The 25068-nt window shown below is 46.0% G+C and overlaps 1 pseudogene; it reads right to left on the bottom strand.

The window, feature by feature from the left end:
• Positions 1-5017: 5017 nt before the first annotated feature.
• On the bottom strand, positions 5018-9764 carry LOC133895044 ((DL)-glycerol-3-phosphatase 1, mitochondrial-like; annotated as a pseudogene).
• Between the last annotated feature and the right edge of the window lie 15304 nt (positions 9765-25068).

The raw sequence follows: 25068 nt of genomic DNA, 5'->3' as shown, positions 1-25068 counted from the left end.
TAGTATTAGAGTGGCAGCAGTACAGCTAGGAGCTGCAGAGTCTCTCACTGGACACTAACGAAACCACATAGTCACAGCTTGGTGTTGTCTTCTCTCGTACGTCGTGAGGCTTTCGACGAATTGATGCCACTAGCCAGCAGGTCAAGTCCCACTCTGTTTGCAACCCCGATTTCATTGTCATCCTTGCAGTAACAATAGAGATATGTGACATCTAATTGTTTCACCCCAATACCTCAATCACCTAGGTTTTCCCTGTTGAAGGTACAGAGTTGAGAAAGAAATGAGACTGGCATTATCACTGAACCATTACTACTAGCTAAGAACGAGAAATGTCCCTTATTCGGCACCACTTATATATTGAGATGATTGCTGCATGCCTGCATTAGAATAACAGGAACTTCTCCCTGCACTTCTGCTCATCCATGTTTTTATCTGCAGTCATGGACGCTTCATGAACTTTCATGTTTTTCATGATACTTTCTTTTACCCAACTCTGCTTTTTGTGATGAGTGCATGAACCCTGGTCATGCAATGTTTAGTGGAAAGCAGCACAGCTGCCATGCTAAAGAAGTCATGTAGAGCCGATAAAGGAGCTTGATGCTACTTCAGTGAAAATTGAGCAGTACATGCATGTGTAGTAGAAAGCGTTGTTTACACACAAGCGGTTGGCATGGTTCATCCCATGCTTTAGTTTTTGTAGCATGTATGTATCTTGTGATTCCTTCCGTTAGCAAATCTGTGCTCATTTATTTCCATGGAGTTTGTGATCGCAATCTTAAAATGTGACTGCACATACTATAAACTGAAACGAAAATCACGGAAGGAGCGGTAGTTAAGGGCAACTAGACATATGATCTTATTTTATGATTCCCTTGCATTTAAATACTCAATATGGCCAATTAACTGATTACTTATTCGATTAATACCAATTGCATATTACATGCTAATGAAGCATGAGTATATTAGATCCTATCGAGGTATATAGGCGATCATTTCAGAGTTTCAGACTATGAAGCATACATGCTAATGAAGGATAAGAGAGCAAATTAACATAAGCTTCTGACATTGCAAGGGAGGTGGCCACTTAGTATGGATGGATTTCAAGTGGAACGTAAAAAGTTGACTGCAAATCAGAGACACCCCTTTCTGAGCTGTTCGTCTATATCCTGATGTCTCCTATTCCTATCAACTATCATGGACATTGATAGGATCCCTCAAAACCATGGGATGAAAGGAGCATTGCTAAGTCTTGACAAACCCCAAACGACTATAGAACTCTCCGAACGACTATAGAAATCTCCAAAGTATCCATTAGTACATAAGGGGAGTTCCTGTTAGAATAATCATATAATAAGATATTTGTCAATAAGAAAAGTAAACAGCAGGTTTAAGCAGATATTTAAAAGGAGATTCTCCCAAATAATTGTACAAATATTTGAGCAGGAAAGGTTAAAAGAATAAATTTCAACATATAAGACTACGAGGTGAGATGGTAAAGAAACTTTGCTCGAGGGGAGGTCACCGGTTTGAATCCCAAAAAATACATGGGCCTGTAACTTGCATAGGAGTTGCGGGGGTCGTCTGCACAAGTCAACAAAGCAGCTAGGGGCTTGTTCGTCGAGTGTGAAAAAGTTTCTTTTTTTGTTTTTTTAATACACATCAGTGATAGATTTGGATCTGACTCATCACTGATAACAAATATTAGTGATAAGTCTGAATCCGACCCATCACTAATGATTGTACATCAATGACGGATCAGATTCAGATCCCTCACTAATAATAGAACATTAATAACGGGTGTAAAGCTACCCGTCACTAATGACAATCACCAATGACGGGTCACATGCCTCCTCGGGCCATAGGAGACACATGTCAGTAACGGGTCCGCACCCGTTACTAATGTGTTGTTCTTTTTTTTTAAGTTAACTGGTAAGAGATCTGCTAATTTTTATATTAATCGAGTAGGAGAAAAAAGATATATCTTTTTTGCTACTACTGTCATTAATCTTGTTTGTTCTTTAGCTTATTCACTTCATTGAGTAGGAAGAAAATTGATATATCTCTGAATATTTCTCTTGGTCAGTGAGCAGGTCCCAGTCTCCTCGTCCCGGTCCACTCTGTCCAGCACCATGTCACCCAGTGACCAGGTAGAAAAAGGATATATCTCTGAATATTTCTGTTCTATGGCTAGAAATCTGACGTTTGTTTCCCAGAATAATATGATCAACCTTTGTTTGGCTTGCAAGCAAGCAATTCTAATTGCTTAATTTCCTTTCTTACCTTTTTTACAGGTTTTCGTGGGCTCAGAAGCACATAGATGGGTTGCTCTTACCAGGTATATAAACGACACATACATGCTCTTCCAAGTTTGCTAATTCATTATTTCTGATGGCCTAGGATGTTAGGCAGCTAAATACAAATTATTAAGTGCATGTTCTTGTCTCATTTATGCAACATGCAGTGATCAGATCCTGTTCCTGGTGCTAAACTTGGTTTCGGTAATCGGGCTAGTATTGACGTTCAGGCCATTTTTCTCCCTGTCAAATGCAACGAGGCATTCATAATTGTGTGTGTATGTAGTTTATTACTTGCGAGCTAAGGATATGTTTGTTGGGACTTCTGTTTTTAGGTTTTTTTGAAAAAAAACTGTGCTTTTAGCTTATTTAAAAAGCTACTTTTGAAAATAAGCTGTTGAATTCTATAATAATTTTTTTGTTTTCTCAGTACATAGCTTCTCAGAAAAATATCTCTCAGTTAGTTTCTCAGCTTTAGTTTATTTTACTTAGAAGCAATCTTCTAGCTTCTTCAGAAACCACTTTTTCATAATCTCATTTGTTCTGTTTTCTAACTTCTAGCAGTAGCAGAACCAGAGTCAGAAATAGGAAACAAACATGACCTAAATCAGGAGCACCGCCCCATTGCAGGCCTAGGTCTAAAACTGTATCAGTCCATACTCTCCATTGTGTGAAGGGTTCTCGGAATTTTGTGTCTAATCCAAAGCACCAGATGCTTCATTGATATGATCAAATGTAAATGTGATCAGGCTTGTTATCCTTTTATTTTCTGAGCTTCAAATACAGGCCTGGGTTTAAAACTGTAAGAATTCATATATTGTATCAATAAATAATTTTCATCTTACATATAGATGTGTAATTAGATATTTAGATATAATTTTATTCACATATAAAAATAGTAATTGAAAACACGCTACAAACATAATAGTGCACAAGTGAAAACAGAAAGGATAGCATGGACAATTCACCTAAACTTTATCATGGACAACTCCACTATATGTGGAGTAGATCAAGCTAGAGCTCTGTCAAACAACCCCTCAAATTAAAGTATTTTGTTAGCACTTTTTCAAATGTTGTTAATGCAAAAAATGCATATCATGACAAGGGTAAGTCAATTAATTGTATCACCATCCTCTCTTTTAAGAAACCAAATCCAACTGGCTAACTAAATAATTTTCACCGGAGAAACATTTCCAGAACCCTACCAAACGATCCCTTACACCAATAGTTTTTACTGAGAAAAGCAGTGTGAATTACTGAACTCCAAATGCACGGAACTACTTAACGTGGTTCAATAGTAGGCCCTCAATAGTCATCATCAGTTAGTTAATACTAAAATTTTATTTCATAATTCAGTGTGGTGTAGCCAGGCTGTCTCAAAAAAATCTAGGTCTATGCCAAACTCTAAACTGGGACCTAAACTTAAGTGCTAAAATAAAATAATAATAATAATAATAATGTATATTATAATGTATTACATAGCAACATTGTATACCAAGGATTGTACCTATTGCTTGAACACATGTCTTCAAACTCTTGACTGTTGCATAATCTTCACTTGAAATGCATCATTCTTTTATTGTTCTTTGAAATGAAATCTTCAATGATATATCCATAAGCAATCTTCTCCAGCATGTCACTCTCAAGTGCTATTGTAGTCAATCCATTAAATCTTTCTTATGTCATTGTAGAACGCAAGTAGGACTTCAATAGCTACAATTTAGAAAAGCTCCGTTCTATCGATGCAACAGTCACATGAATGGTCAACAGAACTCTATGTGTAATAGTTGAATAGGGAAAACAATCATGTGCTTCAAAAACTTTAGAATTTCAACAGGGCCCATGTTTTCCTTTAGAATGAAATCTTGGAGAAAAAATAACTCCACATACAATTTATTAGCATCAATATTAGATTGTCTATCTCTTTTAAGCGCAGCCTCAAGATGATCACAAGAAGATTTTAAGCTTTTATTATCGAATGACCACAATGTGTCAGAAGTAAATAAGAAATCAAAAGTATTATGATAACCTTAATACTGTTTAAATCTCCTTGTAAGCGAGAAAATAGCTTCATCAACAATATGTATAAAATAGTTAATTCTAAATGATTCCTCTGCAGATTGTGAGCAACATTTATATCATCTGCGTTCTCATCAAAATGTCTCTTCTTTTAATTTCCCGCTTTTTACGAAATGTTGTACCAATATCCATGGGGAAAACGAGCAGCTGTTATGCAATGACTGCAATCGGGAAAACGAACATGCTATGGTACGATGATTGCGATCGATTGGGACCCCTGGACTCATGTGTCGACTACCGAACTACCACGGTACCATCATAGGGGCCGAATCACTGAACCTGGACCTACCTGCAATGAATCGAAACAAAGCCTATATAGAAAGAATATACCCAAAATGCTTGGCCCAGCTTAGGAGCCCCCAAGATTTGAGGGCCTATGCAGTCGCACAGGCTGCATATGCCCAAGGACAGCCCTTTGGTGTAGCTACACCTAGTGTGTTTAGGCTAGCATCTCTCAATGTTTATTTTTACTATTGCCTTAGTGCCTATGCCAACATTACTAGCCTAGAACAGTGACTTTTCTCTTGGATTTTTTTGACCATATGCTACTCCTCCATATTGAATTTTAAGATGTCCACTACAATGTCCCATCAAACATGTGGTCCTAGGACCTATGTATCAGTGTGATATAGAGTGGCATATCCTTAAACGCAACTAAAGAGGTGGCATATCGTATTAACACTCCCAATATTTTTGACATGTCTCTGTACGAAAGTTGTGTAATCTTTAAAAGGTGGCAAGCCCCATTCGCTAGAATTGAAATCCAGCAATGGACTGAGAACTTGGTCAGCTCCTTTGTGATATGACACATCCAGCCTTGGATTGGGGACCATCACCACGTACCTGCAAAACGAAGGAAAAGTTTTGTACTCAAAAGGCACCAAACCTTGCAAAAATGAACAGATAACGACCACTTACATTCCAGCAGTTTTAGCTGCTGCCACACCCAATGGTTCATCTGAAAAAACCAAGCAATTGCTGGGTTCAACATTGTGCTGAATTTTTTTTTTGCAATGCTTATTGCATCAGGGGAGAAAGATAGCCACTTGACGCAACATCCTAAAAGAACATTACAAATACATTTGCTGCCATACGGTCAATTCCACTACCTCAAACCTCCGCATAGCAGCTGGGGAAATACCAGGACATGGCTTGCCAGCCTTCACCGGATCGTCCCCCGTGAAACATGATCCATCAGGGAAAACATCTCCTGGTGGTTTTGTGTCTTCACTACAAAGTGATGTTTATGGCTTCTGTAGCCACACCAAACAAAAGATCATTCGTAGGATTCTAATTCAGAGAAAGCACTATGAGCATTCCAGACAGATAAGGCCAATAGATGACACCATATAAAGAAATTGCCCTATTGCAACACATATTGGTATTCCATTTGGATGGAGATGATGGATCAAGTGTAGTACACCTGCAAGAAACAATTCATTTATCGAGCATCCATATATACACATCTAATTCGGCATGCTATGCTAGGGACTATTTTTCACTACGAAAAAATTAACAGAAAGCAGCCATAAGACACTTATAATTTAATAGTAAGTAAACCATTAGGATAAAACATATTAATAATTTATTAAATGGAGGTACATATTACATGTCGGACCCCTCCTTTGGGGTCATCTAGTGTAGCTCATACCAGTCCCTGGATCAGTAGCTGGTACGCACGAACTCCAACAGAAATAGACATCATAGTCATATATCGAATAAATACGATAATAAAATACAATACAGAGTTCATTACAATAGAAGCCCGAAGGCATAAATTAACAAACCCTTAGAACACAGCGGAAATACACAAAAGCGACCCAAGCCCAACAGGCAGCTCGAGTGCAGACGAAACCGGCTTCTCTAATCTTCATCTTCTCTTCCGACGAAGTCAGTCTCTGGATCATCTGGATCCACAATTAGCAAGTATGAGTACGTAAGGTACTCAGCAAGTCCTACCTCAAGGGAAAAAAATTAGATGCTTAAAGATAGATCAAGGATAAGGCTGTAGAGTCTTTTAGGTTTTGCGGAAAGCTAATTTTATTGATGCAGGGTTCATTTTGCAAGATTAACTTTAACGCAAACATTTCCGAAGTGAACACATAGGTTGAGCTTATGGGGGTTGACGGCCTTGGGGGAGAAACGTCCGTCCCGCCAGTTTCCACAAGACTTTTGCCAGCGGACACACAGTCCAGGAGGCTTAGGGCACAAAGCCAAAACCATTCTTTTAGAAAACACGGGCACACAGCCCCACAAGACTTTGCCAGCGGACACACAATCCAAGAGGCTTAGGGCACAAAGCCAAAACTATTCTTTTTAGAAAACACGGGCACACCGCCCACTCACACGCCAAGGTGTTACTCACGCCGAAAAGCTAATCATTGTGATCAAACCATAGCATGTCCTTGACCGAGGACACGGCTATCCGGATAGGTTTAACACTCTGCAGAGGTTGTACACTTTACCCACAAGATATGCACAGCCTCCCACCTTAGCAACTGGTGAAGCCGTCATAACGAGACGTAACGACCTCACAACGAAGCCACAATATCCACCCATGGGGCACTAAGATACCAGGGGCTTTAGAAGAAACACGGGAAATATCACTTAGCAATCCCAAGGCTTGACTTAGCCTCAACAATATCACCAGCCGGACCTTGGGCTACACACTACCCAAGTCTTCTCCTGGTCCCTATTGCCACTACCGGCCTCCGGGTGGGTACCGCACTAAGTCAGAGGGGTTAGGTCAAGTCCTGCCCATACAGGCCATGTGGTTGTACGAGTGGATACTAGGTGAGATGTCACAGTGAACCGGTCCTTATATGACCGAGGCAAGAGTCTCCCAGCAAGAACACCACAAAGGCGAACCTTGCTCCAAGGTGGCTCCCACCTTTGTGGGGCACCTTACTCACCCTCGTCAACACTACTCTAGAGTTTTCCCAAGAATACAAGTGTTACACGCACCAAGCACCAAGCACACACCATTTCACATTGTAAAGCATGATTATCATATGTAAATAATCTAGTTCTTTCTTTTGAGCAAAGCAATCCTAAGCATACTAGTAAACAAGCATTCTTCCAAGCAATCATTATAGTTGATGTTGGGAACCTTCTAGGGTTTCAACGGAATAATGGTAACAATGACAAGACATGGGATAAACAAGCTGGGTCATAACTATTCTAGCATTTCTTTACGAATCATAACTACTAATCTAAACATGCATACTCCTATTATTTGAAACAATGGCTCTACGGGTTGTATTTAAAAACATAGGATCAACATGATCAACGGTTGTAGGACTTGCCTTCGTTGAAGTCCTCGTCTGCTCCTTCTTCAAACTCCGGGTCCTCAGGGTCGTCCTCGAATGCTTCTTCCTCTAATAATCGCAACAACGACAAAGGCACAATCAATCAAACAATTAAAACAATGACCAATCAATTTAAAAAATTATGAAATTGATATGATTGGATAGATCTTGAATTTAGAGGAATACCGGTGGAAGAATCGACAAAAACGGAGCTAGGACGGAGGAGAAACGGGCTTCGGAAGTTTTGCCGGGAGAAAAATTCAGAAAAAAGAAAAGGGGGGAATATTCCTGGAATATTCGGCTGAGTCGGCTCGGACTGGACTCGGCTCGCGGCTTGCGGCTTGGCTCTGGGATCGGCTCGGCTCTGGGGTCGGCTCGGCTCCGTTTTTCGGCTCGGGCTCGGGCTCGGTGTCGGTGGGCTCGGCTGCTCGCGGCTCGGCTTCAAGGGGGCCCACCTGTCAGTGCACCGGGGGGAGAGGATACAAGAGAGAGAGAGCAGAGCAGAGAGAGGGGCGGCCGGCTCGGCTCGGGCACAGAGAGAGAATGAGAGGGAGAGAGAGGAAGGGCGACGGCGTCGTGGGTGCAGCGGTGGCGCGGCGGCAGGGGGGCCGGCGGAGGCCAGCGACGGGGCGCCGGCAGCGGCGGCCGTGCTGGTGGCGGGGCGAAGGCAGGCCACCGGTTGGGGGCGACGACAGCCGAAGGGAGAGCGGCGGCGCGCCGGCGACCGAAGAGCGGCGACGTTGGAGACGGGAAGGGCCAGGTACGCTCGGGGAGAGGGAAGAGAGAGGAGAGAACCGGGGGGGGCTCACCGGCGGTGGGGCGCACGGGGAGAGGGCGGCGACGGCAGTGGGCTCGGGAGAGAGAAAGAGAAGTGAGGAAGGGGATGGGGACGAAGGCACTGTTCATCCTCTTTTATAGTAGCCGGCAGTGGGGAGCGGCGCGCGGGACGAGGCGGCTCGGGGCGCGAGGCCACGGCGCAGGGCGCGAGACACAGGCGCGGGGCGCTAGGACTGCCGGCGCGGCGACGGGACGGTGAGTCACGGGGAGAGAGACAGAAGAGAGAGAGAGAGAGAGAGGAAGGAGAGAGGAGAGGGGAGGGGGAAAATTAGGGATTTGACAAACCTACCCCACTTAGGAAAATCTCGTCCTCGAGATTTGAGGTTCTTCTTCGAAGAGGTAGGGGAACTCCTTCCGAAGATCATCTTCACGCTCCCAGGTAGCTTCAGCCTTAGTGTGGTTGCTCCACTGCACTTGACAGAATCGGCGATACCTTCAGATATACATGGTCTCCTGCCTCGAACTCAAGATTTCTCCTTCTAGTGTCGGCATAACTATTTTGTCTGCTTTGAGCTGCTTTCAAGTTCTCTCTTATTTTGGCTACATGCTCTTCAGCCTCCTTTATCAAGGCTGGTCCATAGAGACAACGTTCTCCGTCCTCAGACCACATAAGAGGGGTTCTGCACTTTCTCCCATATAATGCCTCGAAGGGTGACATCTTCAGGCTTGTCTGATAGCTGTTGTTATAAGAGAACACTGCATAAGATAAACTTTTCTCCCAATCTTTTCCATATGTGAGCACACAAGCTCTTAGCATATCTTCCAGGATTTGATTCACTCGTTCTGTCTGCCCATCGGTCTACGGGTGATAGGCTGAGCTGTAGTCCAACTTAGTTCCTAAGGTGGGATGTAGGCTCTTCCAGAATCTTGTGGTGAATTGAGGGCCGCGATCTGACACAATTCTACTCGGAATACCATGAAGCTTGAGGATGTTGTCTACATACAACTGTGCTAGCTTATCTCCTCCATAGGTTACTTTTACCGGTATAAAATGAGCTACCTTGGTCAAACGGTCTACTATGACCCATATAGAATCATGTCCTCTTTGAGTACGGGGTAATCCTACAACAAAGTCCATCCCGATTTCATCCCACTTCCAAACTGGGATAGGAAGTGGTTGCAATAATCCTGCTGGTTTCTGATGTTCTGCCTTAACCCTCTGGCATATGTCACAGCATGTGACAAATCTAGCTATGTCCTTTTTCATTCCAGACCACCAGTACTTCTCTTTTAAGTCCAGGAACATCTTTGTCGACCCGGGGTGGATCGAATAGGCAGAGTTATGGGCTTCGTCCATAATGAGTTTTCTAAACTCTTCTTTATTAGGAACACAGATCCTATCTTTGTACCATAAGGTTCCTTGGTCATGTACTCAAAATCCAGGTACCTTGCCTTCTCCGGTTTGGACCTTAATTTTCTGTAGCTCTTCATCTTCTTCTTGAGCTTTTCGGAGTTGGCCTTCTAAGGTAGGTTGGACTATCAAGGTATTGACACAACCTTCGTTGACTATTTGGAGGTTTAGGCGTTGAATTTCCTTAAGTAGCTCTGGCTTCCGTTTCTGAACTTTCAGGTTGTAGCAATGAGCCTTCCTGCTAAGGGCATCTGCTACGACATTGGCCTTGCCTGGATGATACTGAATATCCAGATTATAGTCCTTAATCAACTCCAACCATCTTCTTTGCCTTAGGTTTAAGTCTGGCTGGGTAAAGATATACTTCAGACTCTTATGATCTGTGAATATCTCACACTTATTTCCAATTAGGTAGTGTCTCCAGAGCTTAAGGGCATGCACTACGGCTGCTAGATCCAAATCATGTGTCGGATAATTCTTCTCATGCTCCTTCAACTGCCTAGATACGTAGGCAACTACCTTACCATCTTGCATTAGGACACATCCTAATCCTTGCCTAGAGGCATCACAGAACACCGTGAAATCCTTGTGAATATCTGGCAAGGTTAGCACTGGGCTGTGATTAATCTATCTTTTAGCTCTTGGAAGCTCTCCTCACAAGCCTTGGTCCATTGAAAAGGTTTTTCCTTTTGGGTCAGTTCAGTCATAGGTTTTGCTATCTTCGAGAATCCTTCTATGAATCTCCGATAGTATCCTGCCAATCCAAGAAAACTTCTGATTTGTGTTATGTTAGTCGGCGGTTTCCAATCCGCGACTGCCTTAACTTTAGCAGGATCCACTGCTACTCCTTCTTCCGTTATGACGTGTCCAAGAAAAGCAACTTTCTTTAGCCAAAATTCACACTTGTTGAATTTGGCATAAAGCTCATGGGCTCTTAATCTTTCTAAGACTATTCTTAGGTGCTGTTCATGCTCTTCGGCACTCTGAGAGTAGATGAGTATGTCGTCAATGAAGACTACGACAAACTTATCTAACTCTTCCATGAACACCCTGTTCATTAAGCTCATAAAGTAAGCAGGAGCATTGGTTAACCCAAAGGACATTACTGTGAACTCGTATTGTCCATACCGGGTTACAAAGGCTGTTTTAGGTATGTCACTTTCCCGAACCTTTAGCTGGTAATACCCTGACCTCAAGTCAATCTTAGAGAAGAACTTGGCTCCTTGCAGTTGATCGAAGAGGTCATCGATCCTGGGTAGTGGGTATTTATTCTTTATTGTGTCTTCATTTAAGGCTCTGTAGTCTACACACATCCTAAGACCACCATCTTTCTTCTTCACAAACAAGACAGGTGATCCCCACGGGGACAAGCTAGGCCTTATATATCCTTTCTCTTGCAACTCTCCTAGCTGCTTCTTTAACTCCACTAGTTCATTTGCTGCCATACGGTAGGGTCTCTTGGCCATTGGGGATGTTCCGGGGATAAGATCTATGATGAATTCTATTTCTCGGTCATGTGGCATTCCAGGTAGTTCCTCTGGGAACACATCTGGGTACTCCTTCACTATGGGCACTTTGTCCGGAGTGGTGGCTTCCAAGTTGCACAACATGTGCTTGGGTTTTGGTCCCTTAGGCTGGCATTCCACTTTAATGCCATGGTGGTTAACTAGGGTGACTTTTCGGGTGCCACAAGCTATGTTGCCTTGACATTTAGCTAACCAATTCATCCCAAGGATGATATCTATTTCATCAGATTGGAGAACCACTAAGTCTGCTAGGAACTCTACCCCACTTATTATAATTTTCACCCGGGGGCATCCTAATAGGCACTTAATTTCCACTCCGGGAGAGCGTATCATAAAGGGGGTCTTAAGCATGACAGTTGGAATTCTATGCTTAGCAACAAACTTTGAGGATATGAATGAATGCGAAGCTCCAGAATCAAATAGTACTGTTGCTAGAGTTGAATTGACAATGAACTCACCGAAGACGACGTCCGGTGCTTCCTGGGCATCACGAGCATCGATGTGGTTGACGCGGCCTCTTCCAGAGGATTGTGTTGTCCTCTTCTGCTGTCCTGAGGCTTGGGGTCCACCACATCCAACTCTCGACGCTGCTGTCCTAGCACTTGCTGCGGGGTTCGTCGGGGCTCATGCTGCGGTAGGGTTCTTGTGTGGGCAGTTGGCTATCACATGCCCGGGCTCTCTACAATTGTAGCAGACTCTGTCCTTATTTCTCTCCGTCACCTGTGCAACAGTTCCACTGCTATTCTGCTGACTTACTGGGTGCTGGCTGCAGTAGGCTGAACTTGCTGGTTGGTTAGATCCCTGAGACCGATACTGCATGGTTGGTTGGTGTTTTGGCTTCTGGTGGTAGCTAGGTCTGGGCCTTGCATACCTTTCTTTCTGCTTTTGCTTCTGCGCCAAAAATTTGCGCTTCCGGTCATTGTCTCCTTCAGTCTTGGCCTCCTCTACGATGATGGCTCGATTCATCATCGTATTGAAGTCTGGGTAGGTACTTGCGGACAAGTGTCTTTATGGTACTATGCAGTCCCCTTCTGAAACGGTCCTGCTTCTTCTTATCTGTGTTCACATCCTCAGGGGCATAGCGAGAGAGCTTTGTGAACTTGCGGATGTACTGATTCACGGTCATGGACCCTTGCTTCAAGTCGCGGAACTCCACTGCCTTCATCTCGATGATCCCTTTGGGAATGTGATACCTCCTAAATTCCTCCTGGAATTCCTTCCATGTGATGGTACTAGCATCTTGTACTGCTTCTTGGTAGTTTTCCCACCATTCTAGAACTACTCCTGTTAGTTGGTGTGATGCCAAAAGAACTTTTTCATGGTCGCTGGGGTTTACAACATCCAGCTTCCTGTTTATGCCCCTTAGCCAATCACCTGCTACTAAAGGGTCATCCTCAGTGTGGTCAAAGGTGGCTGGTCTCAGTCTCATGAACTCCGTCATTTTGGGCTGTGGCCCCTGACCATGTCCACGATTGCCTTGAATGCCTTGAGCTATGGCTTCGGTCAGCCGATTTCCATCAAAGCCACAAGTTCCTCCACAGACGGTGGGGGTGGCAGTTGTCCTCTTAGTTGGTTGTTTTGGCCATATCCTTCTAGCTCTTGGTTTACTTCTTCATCATGGTCTAGCTCTTCCATGATTTCTCTTTGGGCTTGAGGATACAGCGGGGCTTGCCTAACCCATCCGCCTCGGTTGTGATTTCCTCCTCTGGTTCGTGGTCTTCCCCTGGGTTGTCGTCCCACTCGAATCTCACTAGCGGCCTCATATCCTTCACGAGCTTGATGCCCTTGGCGTGGCTGGATCTGGGTTGTCCTCTTAGGCGGCATCTGCTTGAAGGTAGGAGAAAAGATACGGCTCCAGAGGGGATAACTGATCATTAGGCTACTAGGGTTCTTCTAAGAGCACTTGATTAATTAAGGCACACAGCATTAGCACGAACATCAATCACATAGCATCACATTACACAAGATTCAGTACAAACACGGGCATTGGAGCTAAGGGCTCCAAGCAAATAGAACTGCTACAAACACAACACACTACTACACTACGATACAAGGGTTACATCACTGGACACACTACTGGAAGTCTGACACGCGGTCGGCAGGCGGTACATTGGTCTTGACGGCGCTCCTGAATTGCGCCGTTGCTGATGGTGAAGAGGGGCTTTAGGGGTGGGCTGCACTCCACTCTGCAGTGAGGTCGATGTCGTTATGGCTAGTTAGCTCCAAGTCGTGCATCTGACTAAAGGTTCTAGCCATGTCCTCCTCATAACCATCCAAGTCAATGTTGTTCTCCCCCACAGACTCCTGGCTATCCTCTGAGTCATCGTCGCGCACAAACTCGCGCTCGAAGGGTTCTTCTTCTTCTTGTTCTTCCTCCTTGGATCCTTCTTCATACATCTGGCCTTCTGGCTCTGCTCCGGGAGCTGGTGGAGGTGGTGGCGGCACTGCGACCAGTGCTGGTATAACTCTGACAGACGCGATTGCGCTGGCGACTCCTGGGGGCAGGAGGGGAACTCCAGGTAATTCCAAGCGCTGAACGCTGTCAAGAGGAGGCAAGTGGAAGGTCCTCTTCCTTGGGGTGAGCTTGCGGTGCGGTCCTCCGTGTGTCCTAAGGCAAGTCAAGTAGGCTTTGTTGAGCTCCTTGACATAGTGCTCTGAGGTCTCCATGAGGGCCTTGGTTACATCTTCGGCTCGCCTTTCTGCAGCTGCGGTCTGCTCTTGGACTTGTTGCAACTGCCTCCGCAGAGCTCTTTCCCGGGTCTCTGAATGTTCTGCCCTTGAATACTTGCCCTCCACTCGAAGCGGTGGCTCTCGTATAGCTGGTCCAGTGCGAGAAGGTACTTCACTGTAGCAACTAGGGTAGGGTCGTCCTCTCTTTGACCCAGGCCTTCCAGCCTTCTCATCCTATTGCACCACACTGGGCGGGAATGGTCACTTACTGGAAAGAATTTCACTGGGGTACGTCCGGTGTCCTTCTCGTGCTTCTCGCAGAAGTGGAGTAGGGCTTTACGGGCTGCAGCTTGGTAGGTGTCACTGTACTCAACCCCATAGGCAACAACACTCCATGGTTGCCAGTCTGTATGCTCGGGCGTCTCGAACACAAGAACATGGACTTCACATTTGCTGGTGCCATGCTCCTGGTACTCCCGTCCACGGTACTCTGGACGCTGAGTATATCCGAACCTCATCAGTGTCTCCCAAAGGATGAGGGGGAAGCCCTGCACGTCCAAGCAGTAGGTGTCGGTCCATCCATCTCCTTCCATCTGCCAAGGTTTTAAGGAACAGAATGAGTCGGGATTGAGTAAAAACTTTTGTTAAATGAAGCATCAAGGTATATAGGCAATTGGGGTAAGGAAATTTTGTCAAAATAATTTGTAATAAAATTATCACTCTTTTACTCGGCCAATCCTAAGGTTTCGCCCTACAGTCAAGTAGGGCTCTGATACCACTCTGTCGGACCCCTCCTTTGGGGTCACCTCGTGTAGCTCATACCAGTCCCTGGATCAGTAGCTGATACGCACGAACTCCAACAGAAATAGACATCATAGTCATACATCGAAAAGATACGATAATAAAGTACAATACAGAGTTCATTACAATAGAAGCCCGAAGGCATAAATTAACAAACCCTTAGAACACAGCGGAAACACACAAAAGCGACCCAAGCCCTACAGGCAGCTTGAGTGTAGACGAAACCGGCTTCTCTAATCTTCATCTTCTCTTCTGATGAAGTCAGTCTCTGGATCATCTGGATCCACAATTAGCAAGTATGAGTACGTAAGGTACTCAGCAAGTCCTACCTCAAGGGAAAAAAATTAGATGCTTAAAGATAGATCAAGGATAAGGCTGTAGAGTCTTTTAGGTTTTGCGGAAAGCTAACTTTATTGATGCAGGGTTCATTTTGCAAGATTAACTTTAATGAAAACATTTCCGAAGTGAACACATAGGTTGAGCTTATGGGGGTTGACGGCCTTGGGGGAGAAACGTCCGTCCCGCCAGTTCCCACAAGACTTTTGCCAGCGGACACACAGTCCAGGAGGCTTAGGGCACAAAGCCAAAACCATTCTTTTAGAAAACACGGGCACATAGCCCACAAGACTTTGCCAATGGACACACAGTCCAAGAGGCTTAGGGCACAAAGCCAAAACTATTCTTTTTAGAAAACACAGGCACACCGCCCACTCACACGCCAAGGTGTTACTCACGCCGAAAAGCTAATCATTGTGACCAAACCATAGCACGTCCTTGACCGAGGACACGGCTATCCGGATAGGTTTAACACTCTGCAGAGGTTGTACACTTTACCCACAAGATATGCACAGGCTCCCACCTTAGCAACTGGTGAAGCCGTCATAACGAGACGTAACGACCTCACAACGAAGCCACAATATCCACCCATGGGGCACTAAGATACCAGGGGCTTTAGAAGAAACATGGGGAAGATCACTTAGCAATCCCAAGGCTTGACTTAGCCTCAACAATATCACCAGCCGGACCTTGGGCTACACACTACCCAAGTCTTCTCCTAGTCCCCATTGCCACTACCGGCCTCCGGGTGGGTACCGCACTAAGTCAGAGGGATTAGGTCAAGTCCTGCCCATACATGCCATGTGGTTGTACGAGTGGATACTAGGTGAGATGTCACAGTGAACCGGTCCTTATATGACCGAGGCAAGAGTCTCCCAGCAAGAACACCACAAAGGCGAACCTTGCTCCAAGGTGGCTCCCACCTTTGTGGGGCACCTTACTCACCCTCGTCAACACTACTCTAGAATTTTCCCAAGAATACAAGTGTTACACGCACCAAGCACCAAGCACACACCATTTCACATTGTAAAGCATGATTATCATATGTAAATAATCTAGTTCTTTCTTTTGAGCAAAGCAATCCTAAGCATACTAGTAAACAAGTATTCTTCCAAGCAATCATTATAGTTGATGTTGGGAACCTTCTAGGGTTTCAACGGAATAATGGTAACAATGACAAGGCATGGGATAAACAAGCTGGGTCATAACTATTCTAGCATTTCTTTACGAATCATAACTACTAATCTAAACATGCATACTCCTATTATTTGAAACAATGGCTCTACGGGTTGTATTTAAAAACATAGGATCAACATGATCAACGGTTGTAGGACTTGCCTTCGTTGAAGTCCTCGTCTGCTCCTTCTTCAAACTCCGGGTCCTCAGGGTCGTCCTCGAATGCTTCTTCCTCTAATAATCGCAACAACGACAAAGGCACAATCAATCAAACAATTAAAACAATGACCAATCAATTTACAAAAATTATGAAATTGATATGATTGGATAGATCTCGAATTTAGAGGAATACCGGTGGAAGAATCGACGAAAATGGAGCTAGGACAGAGGAGAAACGGGCTTCGGAAGTTTTGCCGGGAGAAAAATTCAGAAAAAAGAAAAGGGGGGAATATTCCTGGAATATTCGGCTGAGTCGGCTCGGACTGGACTCAGCTCGCGGCTCGCGGCTCGGCTCTGGGATCGGCTCGGCTCTGGGGTCGGCTCGGCTCGGTTTTTCAGCTCGGGCTCGGGCTCGGTGTCGGTGGGCTCGGCGGCTCGCGGCTTGGCTTCAAGGGGGCCCACCTGTCAGTGCACCAGGGGGAGAGGATATAAGAGAGAGAGAGCAGAGCAGAGAGAGGGGCGACCGGCTCGGCTCGGGCACAGAGAGAGAACGGGCGGGAGAGAGAGGAAGGGCGACGGCGGCGTGGGTGCGGTGGTGGCGCGGCGGTGGGGGGGCCGGCGGAGGCCAGCGACGGGGCACCGGCGGCGGCGGCCTTTCCGGTGGCGGGGCGGCGGCAGGCCACCTGCCGGGGGTGGTGGCCACCGGAGGGAGAGCGGCGGCGCGCCGGCGACCGGAGAGCGGCGACGCCGGAGACGGGAAGGGCCAGGTACACTCGGGGAGAGGGAAGAGAGAGGAGAGAACCGGGGGGGGCTCACCGGCGGCGGGGCGCTCGGGGAGAGGGCGGCGGCGGCAGTGAGCTCGGGAGAGAGAAAGAGAAGTGAGGAAGGGGATGGGGACGAAGGCACTATTCATCCTCTTTTATAGTAGCCGGCGGCGGGGAGCAGCGGGCGGGACGAGGCGGCTCGGGGCTCCGACCACTTCAGAGGCCTTGCGGCCGCAGCGCCTGGGGTAGCCAAGCACACCTCGCGCCGCATTGTCTTGACGCAACGACGAGAGGAGGGCATGTATGCACCTCCGTCGATGAAAGCGATGGTGTGCTCGGGCTCTTGGAATCCGAGTTCTTGGTTTTCGGGGGCGGCTTTGTCATCGCCACCCCTGCGGAGGTGGGTGTGGTGGTCAGATAGATTATATGGTATTTTCAAAACGGGTGTGTGTTCTGCTAGAAACTGTTTGAGCCTAGCATTCACAATCAATGTAAGAAAACAAGGTCCAACATTATAGAGCGTAGTGGGATTAAAAAGTCAAACTTCATAGATTTTGATCAACAATTAGTCAAATTATGCTCATGTTTATTCTACAAAAATATATCAATATATTCGTATCTCACATGTATTTTAATAAGATATTAGTTTTATAGTAATTGATAATATATCGTTAGAGAAATTAATAGTCAAAGTATACTTTAAAATACTTTTTCAAATCCTAATACGCCCTATAAAAAGAAATCGAGGGAGTAGTATATATTAGATGCTTTTATAAACTCAACAATTCGAATGTGCTATTTTAATAATTCTATTACATATTTCAATAAATCACACACATAATGTTGGACCTATTATCACAAATTATTAATATAGGTTTCACAAAATATTGAGCATGACTTCTAAAATGAATTAGATCTTTACAATTGTTGAAGTAGGTTGTGAATAGTTTTTATTTTTTACTTAGTACATAGGAAAGACATTAGTTTTCTCTCCTAACCAAATAGGCGCAAAAGATAAAGCATAGATTTGTTCTACCACCAACTTTTAGTCGCTGTTTAATCTTTACTATATAAAACATGAGTTGATTCTAGCGTCACATTTTCCTCTGCTCTTCTTCCATCTAATAATAATTCATAAAATTTGAATAATTTATCCACTTTTGCCATTCAACCTCGTCATCTAGCCTTCCCACCTTGTTACCAGCTACAGATATGAGATCTGTTTTACTAATAAAAATAAATAAAGAAATTAGGAAGAAAATTAGTGGATAATCTCCTCTTTTTTTATCCCATCTGAAATTAAACTATGGCATCACACCCAACGTTTCATTTGGTGACGCTCCTATGGTGCACCATATATCTATACTAAAGTTTATGATTGATGTTACCGCATCTACTGTTTGTATTTTCATTGCAACTCACGGTCACTTAGCTAGTTCTTAAAAAAGAGTAGCCATTTAATTAGGTTGTTCACGAAATGGTCTCAGACAACGCCTTTGCTCATTGTGTCTTTTAGTTATATGTTAGCAAACTGTAAATTACAATTTAACATAGTACAAGCACATGGCCAGTTTAACGTGCAAATCACAGTGCTAGCATATATGTGACAAGTCAAAGTGATGCGTCTCGAAGCAAAGGTAAAAAGTGATTATAAGGTGTTAGTGTTGATTTCGCTTAACTGTCACCCTTGAGAATAGGATCATAGTTGACTAAGATCATGGCTGTGATCGATGAGCCAAAACTGACTTTTGGACTTGATCCAACCTGCCTGAGCGCATAAGAAAGGGGTTTTCCTGACGTGTTGTCTTATGGACGTGAGTACATCTAATGGAAGGGAGGCTAGAACCTAAAACATAACCGATCAAGGGAGGCTAAGAGCAGCTTGAAGGTCATTATACATCACCGGCCATCCATGTCGGTGATCATCCAGTAACAATGATATTAGCATCGATATCAACAGCTTGTCTGCCTCATGCAGGTGAGGGTCTTCGCAGCCTTAGAGGCACCTCTAATCAGGTTAGTCACGACTTCGTAATGCGAATGAGGTGTTCATGCTTTTAGACTATCAATCCTTAGTTTCAATTTAAGAATAGATGCAATACTAAGCCTAACATAAGATGCACCTTCAGTTCATGGCCCTTACCATGGGTGTCAATAGCGTAGTGGCATGTAGCAGGCTAGGAGCAATGGGCTTCTGAGAAGATGCGCCTATTGACCTGCTGCCTCGCAAGTAAATTGAAGGTCATCTGGATTGTTGTCTCATATCCCTGATTTTCTCTATTTTTTATGGAACAATGGTGCAGATAGAGAAGGTTTTCAATGGACTAGGAAAGCATTGAAAGATAGGTAGCATAAAGATACGTGGTCGTGGTAGCTTCTTTCCGGATGCCTTAACCATTTCCACGAAAGAAAGCTTCTTTCCTGATCCACTATACCTGTCTGCTACAAATAGGTTTGAATAGACAGATTCACAGATCCTGAAATATGTGTTGTAATCAAATAGCAATAACATCACAGGATTACATGAAGTGCAGTTGGTAGTTTTCCGAGGGAGGAGTTGGCCGGCCAGGGTTCGTTTCCCGTCCTCAACTTTGCATTCTCGTTCTTATTTAAAGGCAGGGGTTGTTGCCCTATTTCCATTTTTTTTTTACGTTTGCTGAGAATGCATGTGACGGGAAGGTGCCAGAAAGGCCAGCATGAGCATCAAGGCTGATGTGGCCCATCAGTACTCATGCATTTGAACACCCGAATACTTACTGTATTTTTTAAGAAGAAAAATTTAATACAACTTTTCACTTGAGCTCATTCTCACTATTGACATGGGCATCCATTTGAAGAACAGTTTTTTAATCTTAGAGTACAAGTAGTCACTACTTTTTTTTAAAAAAAAAAGATATAATTTATTTATATGATTAATGAAGCAAAAACATTCCTTGTTTATTACACATTAATATGACCAAATATCTCAACTACCGATTTTCCCTTTTGCAAAAAATCTTTTAATACTTTATCATTTTCTGCTAGTGTTGGGTAGTTCCCAAAGATTTGTAGGATTTGCGGGGCACTTTAAAAAATTCAATTTTCTAGTCTATGCAAGCGTAGTTCTAGGACTGAAACTGTTGGGAAAAATTCAGCCTGAGGATAATGGTTGAAGATCACCATTTAGTTCCCTCCGGAGCCTTGATCTCCGGACCCTCTGTTAAAAACTCGATCTTCGGTGTCATCATATCCTTTCACGGTACCTGTTTGTACCTACGAAGCCTTCCGTTGGCTCTGCCAGCTCGACCTTCTGAAGCCTCCCAAAACACAACCTGACAGTGCGGCGTCGGGCTGCAATCGACGACCGGCTCGCCCCCTTCAGGGGATAGGCACCACGATAATTACCACGGTGGATATTTATCTCCCCTATAGGGTAGAAGGTAGTTATTCGGGATAAGATCCAATAATTTGGTCAGATCTCGGATATTTGTACATTATGATAACTTGTACGTCAAGCTACGCACGACTCTATAAATAGTTGGCTATGATCCTCTAGGCAAAAAGAGACAGCGGGAGAGAACGGGCAAGACAACAAAAAAAGACACAAAGGTGAAAACACACCAAGTCACGCTGTGATACTCCTCCCAGAGTGATACATTTTTCTACCATCAATACATCGTTGTGTTCCTTCCTCTTAAGCTTCGTCTCCAAGCTTGACTCTCCTCCTTAGAAGAAACTCTTACCATACTTGTTAGGGCAAGACGAACTCTTGCTCCAACAGCACGCCGTCTGTTGGGACTTGAACACAGAAGTGCTAAGAGAGGTAGTGTCGGAGGATGAACTCCTCAAGCGGGGATCCTGAGGGACCACCTTTGAGATTCGGCCGGGGGATGATTCTGAATCTACCTCGTATGTGAATTTAATGCGAGTATGAGGGATGTAGGCGGGAAGGATGATCGTTTGCTAGTGGGAGTAAATGCTCAAGGGATTTAAGGCAGGTTTGGACCGCACGGAGCGTAATACCCTACTCCTGTGCGTATGCTATTAATGCTCTGGGAATGCCTTTCTCTGCATCTCTCGTGTTACAAGGTTTTTGTCTAAGTCTAGAGCTTCTTCATCTTCGATCCGTCAAATCTTGTGCTTCAGCTCGCCCGAACTTGTTCAGCTTCTAAAACTTGTCTGCTTCGGCTTGTTGCTTATCTGAACTTGTTCTTCTTCGGGGTGCACTCCCCCTTTTATCCTGATGGGGAGGCTTGACGCGCCCAGAAAGGAGGGCACGAGTCCCCATGAGCCATAAATGGAAAGCAACCATCATGGGCTGCAGTTTGATGTTACGGGGGGTTGAAAATACGCCCTTGGCCGGTCCTGTCGCCCATTATGCCACCTTTTAGCGGGTGCAGCAGGGGGGCCCACCGAGCAGCCGCCGAGTAACCCCGTGTGCCCGCCCGGTCAGAGCAGGTCTGACACAGTAGGGCGGCAGGCGATATGTCTCAAGCCCAGCGACGATATCTCCAAACCGTGCAGGGTGATGCGCGATGGGACCCGTCGCATTAAATGTCCCCACGCCTCCCTGCCAGGCGGTGGCAGGGACTGACGACAGGCGTGGGGGGGGAGTGGTTGGAAGTGACAGTCCACGCTCCCTCTTAAATGTAGCATTGGGCCTCTCACCAATTGACACCTCACCGTAAGCCCTTGTGGGGTCCACCGGCAAGGGGCTTCTTAGGTTCTTGGGGAACTCTGGGTGTTCGGGGACTACTGTTCATAGCCCCGAGCACCCTCTCTCGGTTATGTCTCTTCTCGGTCCTAGGGGAACTCCGGGTACTCGGGGACCACTGTTCATGGCTCCGAGCGCCCTCTCCCGGAACTGTGTCTTCTCAGGTGCTCGGGGAACTCGGGTACTCGGGGACTACTGTTCATGGCCCTGAGCGCTCTCTCCCAGAACTGTGTCTTCTCGGGTCCTCGGGGAAGTACGGGTACTCGGGGACCGCTGTTCATGGCCCCGAGCACCCCTCTCAGAACTTGGTCTTCCCGGGTCCTCGGGGAACTACGGGTACTCGGCGACCACTGTTCATGGCCCTGAGCACACCTCCCCGAACTAGGTCTTCTCGGGCCTCGGGGAGATAGTCCTCGAGGGAAGGCGCCACGTGGCATTCTGATGTCCTGTCCTCGGGACTCGGGGACCCCTGGTTCCCATGTCACCGACAGGTAGGAATCCACCAGGAAAACCACCAAAGGGTTAGCTAAAATCGTCATACCCACCGTTGCAAGCATGCAACCATATGCATGGTTGCCTCAGCCATACGCACCATATGCATGATCCAGCCCCGCTGTCGTGTGGGACGGTGTTCCTCTGACCTTGGCCAACTCAGAACCCTGGGTCGGTATAGGAACTCCAGACGGTGCAGAGACCTTCCAGCCTCTATACAATGAAGACCTCACCGTCTCAGGAGAGGATGCGGCCGAAGCCACGGTCAAGCAGGCCGCCTTCCAATTGTTCTGGGTGGTCCAACCCAGGAGTGCTCCCACCTGGACTTGGTCCCCAGGTATACCCTTTTACCACACCTGAGATACCTCGAGCGAGCCAACATCTTCGGAAAGTCTGTCCATAAAGCGCCCTCCTTAGGCCCCTTAGGCAAAAGAGGGTTCCAAGGAGACGGAGGGCTCCAGGGTGCATGGACCCCAACAGCGCCTCCGACACCGCCCTCGTAATGCCAACCGCGCACAGGGAACCCCTAGCCCATCTCGTTCGGGGAGGCATAGTCAAAACCACTTCGGTCCCAAAGGCCGGTGCATCGGGTAGCCTCGATGATCTCCCAAGGGGGAAATAGACCCGAGGGAAACCACAGGCTCCAGGACGCACCCCCTTCAGCAACGCCTCCAACATGCCATCACCAGGCCCTAGATGGATTACCTCCGGGGCTGGGCAACGGCTAAAGGCTGAGGGGGTTAAGCACCGCCTCTCCCAACCTAGCCACAGACTTCAAGGCCACCAAACCTCGCAATAGAGGCCTTATTCTTACAAAGGTACACCCTCTATTAACCACCAAGTAGTTTACCTAGTAATCCGTCTTTCATACGGCCAGGTTAGAGTCTGTTGGAGGCCTCCAACCTTACTACTAGAAGTCATTTTTCAATAGATAGCCACTAGGTAGGAGCAGTAGAACTTAAGTTACATTCTCACTTAGCATCAACAGTTATATAACCTAGCTATGTTTTATACTACAACTAGCTTCTTATTGCCAACAGTAGACTACAAAACTAAGCTAGTATAACCATGCAAAATTCCTACACTCCCGCAGACGCATCATGCCTAGGTCACCTGGGGGACGGGTCTGCCTAGGTTTCATGGAAGGCATTGTGCTGCCTTGGAAGTGTAGTTGCCACGTATCAAGGGATTTTTTTGATAGACCGTGTTGCGGCGCCACCCATAGGACATCTTCTGGTGGCGCGACAAGCCCACGTATTGCGAACGTAGCATGCCTAGGTCACCCGGAAGGCAAGACTGCCTAGATTTCCTGGAAGTCATTGCGTAGTCTCGGTAGACAGTGAGGCCCACACACCGCGGGCGCCGCTTATGCTTAGGTCACCTACAAGGCAGATTATGCCCAGGGTGCCCTGGAAGGCATTTGCATAGCCTCTGGTGTCGAAGCCACGCCCCGGAGGATATCCCCGGTGGTGAAGTTGCAGTGCTCCGAGGAATGCTATCGCAAGGAATCCTTGTTGCATGGCATGCCTACACACCATGCGTGTAGCATGCCTAGGTCACCTGGAAGGCAAGACTGCCTAGGTTTCCTGGAAGGTATTGCGTAGCCTCAATAGTATGTAGATGCCGGTTATCAAGGGACTTCCTTGGTAATGTAGTTGCGGTGCCCCCTGGGGGTTTCTCCAGGGGAGTGACAAGCCCACGCACCAGTAAGCATCGCTTGCCTAAACCCAAGGTCACCTGAAAAAGTTTCCCGGAGGGTAGGCTTTGCCCTTATAGGAAGTGAAGCCCACACACTGCAGATGTAGTATGCCTAGGTCACCTGGAAGGCAAGACTGCTTAGGTTTCCTGGAGGGTATTATGTAGCCTCGATAGTGTGTCGACGCTGCATATCAGGGGACTGCCTCAATGTGAGGATGCGGTGCTCTGAGAAATGCTGTTGCAAGGAATCCTCACTACACGACATGCTTATATACTGTGGGCGCCGCTTATGCCTAGGTCACCTGCAAGGCAGATTATGCCCAGGGTGCCCTGTAAGGCATTGCATAGCTTTGGTCATATAAATGCCACGCGCCAGGGCACATCCTTGGTGGACAGTGTTGCGGTGGACCCCGAGCGTTTCCTCGGGAGCATGACAAGCCTACACACCGCGGGCGTAGCATGCCTAGGCCACCTGGAAGGCAAGACTGCCTAGGTTTCTTGGAAGGTATTGCGTAGCTCCGATAGTGTGTAGGACCTTCGGCATTAATACATGCCAAGGAGCCTTACAAAACCTTCGGCAAAAATGGAGAACCTTACAAAAACCTTCGGCAAAAACGGAGAACCTTACACAAACCTCTGAAAAGAATGGAGAGTCTTACAAAACCTCTGACAAAAACGAAGAGTCTTACAAAACCTCCGGCAAAAACGGAGAACCTTACAAAAACCTCTGACAAAAACGGAGAGTCTTACAAAACCTCCAGAAAAAACGGAGAGTCTTACCAAACCACCGGTAAAAATGGAGAGCTTTACCCAACCTCCGATAACAACGGAGAGCTTTACCAAACCTTCCGAAAAAACGGAGAGCTTTATCAAACCTCCGATAA

The sequence above is a fragment of the Phragmites australis genome, chromosome 16, assembly GCF_958298935.1.
Source record: "Phragmites australis chromosome 16, lpPhrAust1.1, whole genome shotgun sequence".
Taxonomy (NCBI): domain Eukaryota; kingdom Viridiplantae; phylum Streptophyta; class Magnoliopsida; order Poales; family Poaceae; genus Phragmites; species Phragmites australis.
The sequence above is the reverse complement of the archived record's forward strand: the minus strand, read 5'-3'. Positions and strand labels throughout refer to the sequence as shown.